Source organism: Urocitellus parryii, chromosome 3, assembly GCF_045843805.1.
Source record: "Urocitellus parryii isolate mUroPar1 chromosome 3, mUroPar1.hap1, whole genome shotgun sequence".
NCBI classification, from domain to species: Eukaryota; Metazoa; Chordata; class Mammalia; order Rodentia; family Sciuridae; genus Urocitellus; species Urocitellus parryii.
Window position 1 is genome coordinate 23,844,466 of NC_135533.1, and position 11,298 is coordinate 23,855,763.

General features: G+C 40.7%; 1 pseudogene; it reads left to right on the forward strand.

Moving 5' to 3' along the window:
- Positions 1-3,687: 3,687 nt before the first annotated feature.
- LOC113185616 (U6 spliceosomal RNA) lies at positions 3,688-3,759 on the forward strand (annotated as a pseudogene).
- Positions 3,760-11,298: the final 7,539 nt, after the last annotated feature.

Genomic DNA, 11,298 nt, shown 5'->3' on the forward strand with positions numbered 1-11,298 from the left:
TCTTGGAAAACAACAGAGACTTTGATGTAGAGCAATTAAAGAAGGCTGGGAACTCCACCATGCAGCAAAAGGGCAGAACAGCTAGAAATGGAACAGAGAACGAAGAGCCTTCCTGACATCACATTCAAATCTAGGAGTCAGGAAGGTTGTGTGCACGGGCCTGGCTGCGTGGCGTGGTATTGAAAACATCTGGTAAGCCACACAAAAAATTATTAACACAGGACAGAAGGACTAATATGCCTCATTGGCACAAAGGCCTCAAACAGAACTTCTGACCAAACAGCAGCTCAACAATAAAGTACTCTGAACAAGGATAACTCTGAGGAAGACAGGATTGAAAGTAAAATCACTCATCCTTGAACATTGGGAAGATTGAGGACTTGCCCAAGGCTCTGCTCTATCCTGAGTGATCAGAGAAGGAAGTTCCAAGTTACTAGGTCCTGGCTAGACAAGGGACAAGAAAGTAAAATCCTTGAGCTGCAAATTTTGCCCTGGGATGGACAAAACTCAGAGTCTCAGTCATAACTGTTAACATAATTTAAATGATAAGATTTGGGAATTTTTGATTTGATACTGAGAGAAGATTTGGGATTTAAGTTAATGCTGAAATGGGTTGAGACTTTGAGGATTTGGGGATGGAGTTGAATATATTTTGCACATGGGATAGACATAAATTTGGGGAAACAAAAGGCAGATTGTGTTGGGCTGAATAGTCAATCTGTTACTGGAGTCCTAGGCCAGAAGCCTGACTCTGGGGGTCCCAATAAATCAGGTCTGGCAACTCACCCCAAAAAACAAAGGAAAATAATGGTGAAAAGCAAGAAAGGAACTTTAAATCAATATGTTTGTATTGAGAAGGCAAAGTGAGTCTGAGGGTCTTAGCCTTATCTTCAGGGTTCTAACATGCATTTTAGGTTGAAATAGGGTAAGAACTGGGACAGGGGACAAGAGTATGCACAATTAAACAGTCTTGGTCAAACTGTGATATAATCCATCACTTCTGCCAAGTGACTCCAGGAGAAATCCTTATTTCTTGAGGGGGCAATTTGCATTTGCTTTGCATTTTGATGTGCGGTGTATAGTTATCAGACCTGTGATCCTAGAAGGGGCAACTTGGGTCCCAGGAAATGATTGCTCTTTTTAGGTGGCGGCAGCCTCACCACGGGTGATCTATCTGCAAGGTTCTGCAGTTCCTGGAAAATGTAAGGCAAAGACTGGAGACTTCCAGGCACCACCCAGGGGTCTAGAACAGGATGTTGTACAAGTTGGCCGTTGAATGTCCCTTAAAACCTTGAAGATACCTTAGTTACTCTTATCTTGGTGTCCTTAGTCTTGAGAGGGGTAATTTAGGCCTACTGAAACTTGTATTACTATGCCTACTTGTGGACCTGGACAACCCAAAGTTTAAGGTAATAAAGGCAACAGGCACAAAATGAAAGTAGAGATGCTGATCTTCGATCCTGCATTAGTTACTCAATGGGCATCTGCAGGCCCAAATGAAGATTCAGTGCTTTTTGCAAATGCAGCTTCTAGTTCTGTTATAACTTCAAAATTCATGCCTAGGTGGACCCCCAGAATATGGCATTATTTAGAGCTAGGGCCTTTGAAGATATAATTCATTAAGATGAAGACATAAACCAGGTGTGGTGGCACACACCTGTCAAATTCTAGAAACTTGAGTAACTGAATCATGAGGACTACAAGTTTGAGACAAGCCTCAGCAACTTAGTGAGAACTTGTCTCAAAATAAAAAATAAAAAGGACTGGGGATGTGACTCAGTGGCAAAGTGCCCCTGGATTTAATCCCTAGTACCAAAAAAAGAAGAAAAAGACATAAGATTATGATAGGTCCTAAATCCACTGACTGGTGTCCTTATAATAAGAAGGATCTGGGCACAGTGGTGCTTGCCTGGAATCGCAGTGACTAGGGAGGCTGAGGTAGGTGGAGCACTGCCAAGCCAACCTCAGCAATAGTGAAACCCTGTCTCAAAATTTAAAAATAAATAAATAAATAAAATTAAAAGTACTGGTGATGTAGCTTAGTGGTAAAGTGCCCCGGGTTCGATCTCTATTACCCCTCCCCGCCCCCAAAAAAGAAGGAGGCGACATAGAAACACAGCAGACACAGGTACACAGGGAGAATGTGACAATAAAATCAGATACCGGAGTGATCATCTACAAGCCAGAAACACTAAGGATTGCCAGCAGCTACCAGAAACTGGGAGAGGGGCCTCCACAAGGAATCAGCCTGGCTGATACCTTAACCTGGGGCTTCTGGCCTCTTGAAATATGAGAAAGAAAAAATTCTGCCGTTTTAAACCACCCAGAATGTGGTAATTTGTTATAGCAACCTTAGGAAACAAGCACAAGTGCCAAAACCATTCAGTAGGGGAGAAAATAGCCTTCTTAACAAAGAGTGCTAAGACAACTGTCTATGTGAGAAAAAATGAAGTGGGACCCCTACTTCACATCACATACAAAAATGAACTCCAGATGGATCCAAGACCCAAACGTAAGCATTGAAATGTCAGAACTCTTATAAGCAAACATAGAAGTTAGTCTTTATGACTTTGGATAAGGCAATGTTTTCTTAAATATGACACCAAAAACAAAAAGCAACAAAAGAAAACAGAAAAATTGGAGTTATCAAAATTAATGCTATTGTGCTTTAAAGAACACCATCAAAAAAGTGAAAAGACAATCCATAGAATGGAAGAAAATACTTGCAAATCATATAATCAATAAAGGACTTGTAGAAAAATATATTTAAGAATTCCTATAACTCAACAACAAGAAGACAAATAACCCAATTTAAAAATAAAAAAAGGAACTGAATAAACATTTCTCCAATGGCATGTGCCAGGAAGCACATAAAAAAGTGCTCATTGTTGGTAATAAATCGTCATCAAAGGGTGAATTTTATGGTACTGAGTTATGTATTGTTAAAAAAACAATTGCATAAAATAATATGTATAAAATTGTATTGTTGGTCCTATACTGGGTAAAAATGTAATACATTGAACAATAATAGCACAAAAGAGGCAGGTGAGAGCAAAGCTGTATTTGAGTAAGGAAATGAGACCAGATGGTAACTCAGATCCATGGGAAGAAATAGAGAGAAACAAGAGAGTAAATAATAAGGTTATTATAACAAGCTCTATAAATATATACACCTGCTCTCTTTCTCTTAGCTTTCTTAAAAATAATCATTATAACAATATATGCTATAATTTGGATGTGTGTGTGTATGTTGGATTTGTGACATACATAGAAGTAATATGCATACTGATAATATCACAAAAAAAGAGAGAACACAGCTACTTGGCAGTAAAGCTTATGTATTTCACTGGAACTATTTAAAATGTAAATACCTAGGTCTGAAGAATTTTAGAAGGATGGGCAGGACTTTCTTAGCCCAAAGAGTGAGAGTTTAAAAAGGTAGCCCTTCCTCCCATCAAATGCAGCTCCAGAGCCAATGGCTCTAGCAGAACATGAGTTGAATCAATTACCCATTTGCCCTGTGCACTGAATAATCTGCACATCTGTACAAAGTGGTGGTCCTAGGCATGATCCACATCTGTATTTCAAAATTGTTCCTCTGGGGCTGGGGCTCAGCAAGAAGAGCGTGAAGCACTGGGTTCGATCCTCAGCACCACATAAAAATAAATAAACAAAAAATTGTTCATCTACCATACAGAGAAGATTAGCATGGCCCTGTGCAAGGATAACATGCAAATTCATGAAGTGTTCCATATTTTAAAATATAGAATATTTGGGATATATTTAAAGAAGAGGTTACTATAGGCATGGAGACCACTTTAGAAGGTCAATTAAATAGCTTGAATAAAAAACATTGTTCCTCTAATAATTCTAATGTATAACGACTGTGGGTATATCTCAGTGGTAGACATTTGCTTAGCATGTACAAGGCCCTGGTTTTGACCCCCAGCATCTTCGTAATGATAACAACAATGTACAACTGGGGTTGAGAACTTCTGGGCTTGGGAAGCATTAAAAAAGAACTGAAGTATCAGGTAACTGATTAAATTTGAGAAATGCTGGTTAAGGAAGATTTGGAGGTATGATTCTTGGATTTTTTAGTTCCTAAATCTTAGAGATTGGAAACAAAAATAGAGAAGCTGAAAGGGAAAACCTGATTTGGAGGGAATGAGTTCAGTTTTAATTATGTTGAATGAGGTCATGGCAAAGCATTAGGTAGAAGTATCTGACTGACAATTGGAAGAAAAACTATTTTCTGGGCTAGGACTCAGGCTCAGTGGTTAAGTGCCTGCCTAGCAGATTCTAGGCCCTGGGTTTCATCCCCAGCATTGAAAATAATAACAACAACAACAACAGTTTTCAGAACTGAAAACACTATATTTAGGACACACTCATAGCATAAGGATAATGAAAACAGATCCTATTCATAAATGGCCTACTCAGAGCTTTGCCAGGTGCTGGACATTGTATAGGATGTTAGCAGCGGAAGGCACGAGGCTGATGGAAGACATGAGTTATTTACCCCTCAAAACATCTGTGTTTGGACAGTGGCCTGGGCTGGGCCAGATAAAGGCATGGATTAGAAAGTGAGGAGTGATCAGGAGGTTGGAGGTGGTCCTGCACCCAATTATGAGGACTGAAGGCAGAGCTGACAAGTGGTAGGTAGCTGAGAAGTGTATTGCCACCTGAGGTCCCAGGTATTGCCCCAAGACCTTGAATTGTTATGACACTCAATTATTTCTGGAAATTTGCACAAAGGTTAACTCCAGAGCCAAGGTGCAGAATTTCATGAAAGAAAACCTCAGTCATCCTTCCTTAACTGAAGCGGCAGATGGCTGATGCCTGTCAGGGTCCCCTCCCTCCTTCCTTGCCTGCCTTTCTTTCTTTCTTTCTTTCTTGCTTGCTTTCTTTCTTTCTTTCTTTCCTTCCTTCCTTCCTTTCTTTCAATTCCTATTGGTCCCCAGGGAATCCAACAAAGTGGATTTTTTATATATATATAATTTTTAGAACTTTACTGTATTTATTTATTTTTATGTGGCGCTGAGGATCGACCCAGGGCCTGGCATGTGCTAGGCGAGTGCTGTACCACTGAGCCACAACCCCAGCCCAACAAAGTGGATTTTTTTAAAAATCTTTTTTTTAGTTGTCAGCAGAACTTTATTTTATTTATTTATATGCTGTGTTGAGGATCAAACCCAGTGTCTTACACGTGCTAGACAAGCGCTCTACCACTGAGCCACAACCCTAGCCCCCAACAGAGTAGATTCAGTGCAGGGTTTTTCAGGCCACATGAGGGGCACAAGTCATTTCAGAATTTCCCAGTAGGGCAGGAAAACAGAAAATGTTCTTTGATTTTTCTTGCTCCAAAAAGATAAGGCTTGGATTATATTATGCAGGCAAGGTAGATAATATGAAATTCCAGTTAGTAGTCTTTGGTTCAGTGTTGGGGTTGGAGGGAGACACCTGGATTTGGCAAGCCCTGGGAATGGAGGGAATGGAGCTCACTGGTGAGCTTGGAACAGTTGGCAGTGAAGGCTATAAATGCTGGAATTCACCTCTGGAAGGAGAGACTGTCTTTACAATGCCAAGTTAGCCAAGCAAGGCGAATGCAGAGTGCCCGTAAGGTTTTCCTTCTCGCCTGACTGGGAATCTCAGAGTTAGTTACTGAGTAACCGGCAGAGGCAATTGATGTGACCCTAAGGCCTTTCATAGAATCAGCAATTTAAAAGCTGTAACCAGACAGTGAATCCAAGGTCAAAAGTTGGGAGAAACCAGATCCTGGACTAAATTGCAGAGTTGCAGGGCAGAGAGAAACCAGTCCAATGCATGTAATGTGGGGAGGCAAGTGAATCAAACGGAAGGGAAGAAATGAATCTGCAGGATTTCAATCAGAGTCAGATTGTCTTGATGTAATGGGGACTGAGCCACCAATGACCCAACTGGGTAGGACATTATGAGTTTTGTGCCTTTAGAGTATAAGTATAGACCTTTGGAGTGGACTATGAGTTGTCATTCCCAAATTCCTCTTATCTTCTGTTTCTAACACACACAGGTATGTTATTAATTACAGGCACCCTTGCAAAACTTTCTTTTTTTGTACCAGGGATTAAACTTTCTTTTTTTGTACCCTTAATCACTGAGCCACATTCCCCAGCAATTTCTGTGTTTTATTTTGAGACAGGGTCCCAATAAATTGCTTGGGGCTTCGCTAAGTTGCTGAGGCTGGCTTTGAACTTGCAATCCTCCTGCCTCTGCCTCTCGAGCCACTTTGCAAAAACCTTCTAAGGGACCTTGCTTTCTCTTCCTATTCCTGTGGTCAGAGTTCCTGGGTCTCTTTTTCCAGTGCCTAAGCATACCTCTTTCTGCCCTTCTCTTGCTGTAATGGAAATATTTATTTGCACGACTCTTTCCCCTCTTTAGACTATGATTTATTGAGGTAGAGCCATTTCTTACAGTTTTGTTCTTGTTGGATGTCCTTACTTGGACTTTGGGTGCATAGGGAGTACTCAATAAATACTTACCAAATGAAGGACTAAGTGTGTTCCCAGACTGAAGGCACACGTAATATGCCTGTCTGCACTCTCACCTCCCCTGGTTTTGTTCTGTTTACTCTTAGCTCCAGACCTGTTATTTCACTTGAAGTTCCAACCAAGAACTCACCCTCTGAGTCCACATTTATGTGCCTTCTCTACTGTTTCCCTTTACTCTGAAATTCTCTTCCTCCCTCTTTTTGCTTTTAGATATGTGACTTCACTCTGACCTCTTCACTCTGGACTGGAAACTCTGGGAGACAGGACTGTGGATTTATTTATATTTCCCTGACCCTTGCCTTGTGGCCAGCAGAGGTTCCACCGGGGTTTGTTCGGAGAAGGAATGAGTTTGGCTTTGACAGAAGTGACCTTCTGGTCTCCATCATACAGTTCTTCATTATGTCTTGGTTAACTGTCATTTGTTTAAATGGATTTGCTCAGGAGAGATGAGTAACTACAGGTATAGTTTAGAAATTATCATCTTAAAAGTGGGTCATCAAGCTGGGAGCAGTGGTACACGCCTGTATTTCCAGTGGATTTAGAGGCTGAGCAGGAGGATTCAGAGTTCAAGGCCAGCCTCAGCAACTTAGTGAGGCCCTAATCAACTCAGGGAGACCCTATCTCTAAATAAAATATAAAAAAGGGATGGAGGGCTGGGGCTGGGGCTCAGTGGTTAAGTGCCCCTAGGTTCAATCCCTGGTACAAGGGTGGGAGGATGAGGTCAACTACTTCCCTTTTCACGGTGGCAATTTAGTTAATAGCAGCATGAAACCATATCGGACTTGTGATAAGGAAGCTCTTGGCTCCCTCTTATTACATGAGAGCCACATGGGTTTGGAGAAGAGGGCAGCGTGGAGAGACATCTCCACCCCACTTTACTGCTTTGCTGCATGCACCAGCCCTGGGACAATGCCAGGTCTACACAAAATTATAAAGTACTTAAGCTTTGGCTTTTTCTGTTTGTCTCTTTTTCCCTTTTTGTCTTCATCTCCGTCCTAGTTTATGCACCATATGCTTTGGCCCTGTTCCCATCCCTCCAGGATAGAGGTGAGGGAATTTGGTGAATCAGTAACCAGGGGTGGAAAACTCAAATGCATACTGAGGCCAGAGGAAATAAGCCAAATTGGTTGGATAGGGACAAAATAACCATGCCCTGATTAAAGGGACAGCTACTTCCTTGCTTAGGTGGATGGTGGTTCACAAAGTCCTGGGGCCTATGGCCCACCTTATCTTGTTTTGCATAATCATCTTGTCATGAATCTTGGCATTGTTGGGAAAGATTGTCCAAGACCCAGAAAAGAGCAAAATGGATTATCGGGTTTTGTTTCAGTGAATTGCAGGGTATACTCTCATGGACTTTCCAGGGAGTTTTGGAATCTATAGGAGTTTGCACTCTTGATGAAAATCTCTCTATCTAGACATGGGAGGTGATCCCAGATTATCCAGGGGGGCCCAATGCTATCATGAGGGTCCTTATAAATGGAATAAGGAAGCAAGAGAATTAGAGAAGGAGATGTGACAATGAAAGCAGAGAACCTGGGATGATGCTGAGTTAAAAAGACTCAACCCATCATTACTAGCCTTGAAAATGCAAGAATGGAGCCCTGGGCCAAGGAATGCAAGTGGCCTGTAGAAGATGAAGAAAATAAATGCATTCTCCTTTAGTGCCTCTGGAACAAACAGACATGCTATACAAGGATTTTAGCGAACTCATTTTGGACTTCTGACCTCCAGTTGTAAGCGATTCCAAATGAAACATCAGGTAATAAATTTGTATTGTTTTAAGCTACTGAGTTTGTGGTAATTAGTTACAACAGCAATAGGAAACTGATACCAGACTGTTTTACAACCTGTAGAGGTAGAGATTAAATTGTAGAAAATCAATAGCAATATTGGGGCTGGGGTTGTGGCTCAGCGGTAGAGCACTCGCCTAGCATGTGCGAGGCCCTGGGTTTGATCCTCAGCACCACATGAAAATAAATAAATAAATAAAGATATTGTGTACAACTACAACTAAAAAATAAATATTAAAAAAATCAATAGCAATGTAAATTCTTCTTGTCCTTAGTAATGCAAATTATTTCTGTTTATAGATCATTAAAAATAGTCAGCACCACATAATAAATAATAAATAAACTAAAGACATTGTGTCCATCTACAAAAAATATTAAAAAAAAATAGTTTGACCACGTGTGAGGTCCTGGGCTTGAGCCCCAGCACCACAAAAAGTAAATAAAATTTTGTTCAATGGAGAATGTAAGTCTTCATAAGTTATATTATTGTTGAATTGATTTAATATCTTTTGATTCCTTTATTAATTAATGAATTTAATTAGAAATTTTGATGCAAGTTAATTTGCATAAGTTCATGCTATTAACTTAAAACACTATACTTTGACAATGTTATATTCATATTCTGCATTCTTATGGTTTTAAATGTGAGCTCTAGTCATAATTTTGAATTTACTTTGACATTGCTCACTAATTTGATTTCTATTTTTCAAGCAGTCAATTATCACAAATTTCAAAAAGGCATATACTAGCAAGGCCTATAGCTAGGATCCAATGGGAAGGTTTTATAATTACCAGGATTTTGGTCATGATGAAGTACTGCATTTGGATTTGAGAAAGCATCAAGTAATGTATTATGTTTTTCAGTTGCTAAGGCCTTAAGAAGTATTTTTGACTAGGCAATAGATATGCATTTTGACATTTCTTTTCTGATAGTTTATATTAATATGTTCCATGCTATCTGCTACTGAGCATATTTATCACTAGGGAATGGAAAGATCAAAAGAACCATGTGCAGGAGTAACTAACTGGTCAACCTGGCAAACTACTGCCAACATGGGGCAAAGTAGGATCGTGCAGGGGCTAAGGGCCTGAGCCATGAACTGTGAGGGATCAAGACTCCTTACAGCTTGCCACTACCCACTGAGATGTAGTAACTGCTGCTATTGCTAATGCAGAGACCAACCTCATAGCTAGGGACCTGGAGGCTCAGAGATAGGCTTCAGTGACTTGCTCAGGGTCTCACGGATGGTGACAAGGCTAAGTACAAACCCAGGTCTTTCCCAGTTCAAAGCTCAGCATTTTGGTTGCATTCTACATTTCAGCCAGGGACTTTGCTCTGTGATGCATGTGGTGCAGTACTGTTAGCAGGAGTAGCACTACTCCAATGAGTTTTGGGTTTTTACAATGATTGGAAGACACGTTTGTTATTTCAAAGGCATAGGACGAGGGTTGCTAAATTATTTTGCAATGAATGCCACATTCCTGCAAAATGAAGAATTGTCTTATGTCCTTGTTATCAGAGTCTTAGATCAGAGGCTTGACTCTGGGCATCCCAACAAACCAGATCCAGCCACTTGCCCAAAAAAACAAATAGAGAAGGTAATGATGAAAATCAGGAAAAGAGCTTTAATCAATACAGCCATATTGGAGGCAAAATGAGATTCAACATCTCAGCCCTGTCTCAGCAATCTTGGCAGGAGCTTTGGGTTTAAACAGAGGAAGAATTGGGGGAGGGGGCAAGAAGTATGCATAGTTTAATAGTCTTGGTCAAACTGTGATCTGGTTAAATATGATTTCAGTTCTGGTTCTGCAAAGTGGCTCCAGAGAAGTATTTATCACTTGGCCAGGGGCGGGATTTCCACTTGCTGCTCAGTATGTTTATCAAACAGACCTGTAATCCTAGAAGGGGACAATTCAGTTCTCAAGAGATGATTGTTCCTGCTTGCTGGGGAGGGAGTGGTCACTTCAAGGAGTGATTTCTTGGAAGGTATAGGGCAATAACTGAAGACTTCTAGGTGCCACTTCAGGGATCTGAAAAAATTCAAATATCCCTGAAAATCATGTCTCAGTCCTGAAATGGGACTCAGGGCTAATAAACCTTTATTACTAGTTTTTAGATGAACACTCTTTAAAAGATTAACATGACCACAGAGCGGAGCATCGACATGAATCAAAGTTCAAGGTAGCAAAGGAGACAAATACAAAATGAAGTCGGAGATGTCAAGATTTATCCTGATTTTATTTACCCATCAGGAATCTATAGGATTAAATTAAAAGTCACTGCTTTTAGCAAAAGCAGCTTCTCTAAGTCCCTGTTATATCCTGTTCACTTTGGAATGTCTCCACAGTGTGGATAGCAGGCTGTGCCCTGCTGAGTTATTCCATTTTATATAGAACAGCAGCTTTCAGGCTGTGCCCTGCCCTGAGTTACTCCATTTTGTAAGCAGCTTGCCCTGAGCTACTCCTTTTTGAAGTGTAAGTGCTAAGGCAGAATAACTTGGAACTTGTCTGAGCTAATATGTAACCACCAGATGTTAGAGAAACAGAATTTATTGAAAAGAATAACCCCTAGCTGCATAGCAAAATCATAAGGCACAAACTGATAAAAAAGTAAAATGTGCTAATAAAAATTATCACCTGTGAACTTATGGAATCAAATTAGAGTCACATGGACGCATGGGCATATCATGCCCATATCAGAGAAACCAGAAACAAGCACACTAGACCAAGGAATGGCACAACCCCCTCACTTGAAACACATAAAAGGATGAATCTGAGATGGTGGTGGTATGGTGGCCATACCAACCCATCATGTTGTCACCCATTTGGTGAACTCCTCATGAGGCTGAGGCAGGGAACTCTCTGACCTGAGGTTTTAGCTCAGCTCCGTCTCCCTGCATGAGGCATCCCTGAAACTGCCTGCTTTCAGGACCTGTGCTGTGGATAGCTTTGCACCTTGAATTGCTACGTTCCAC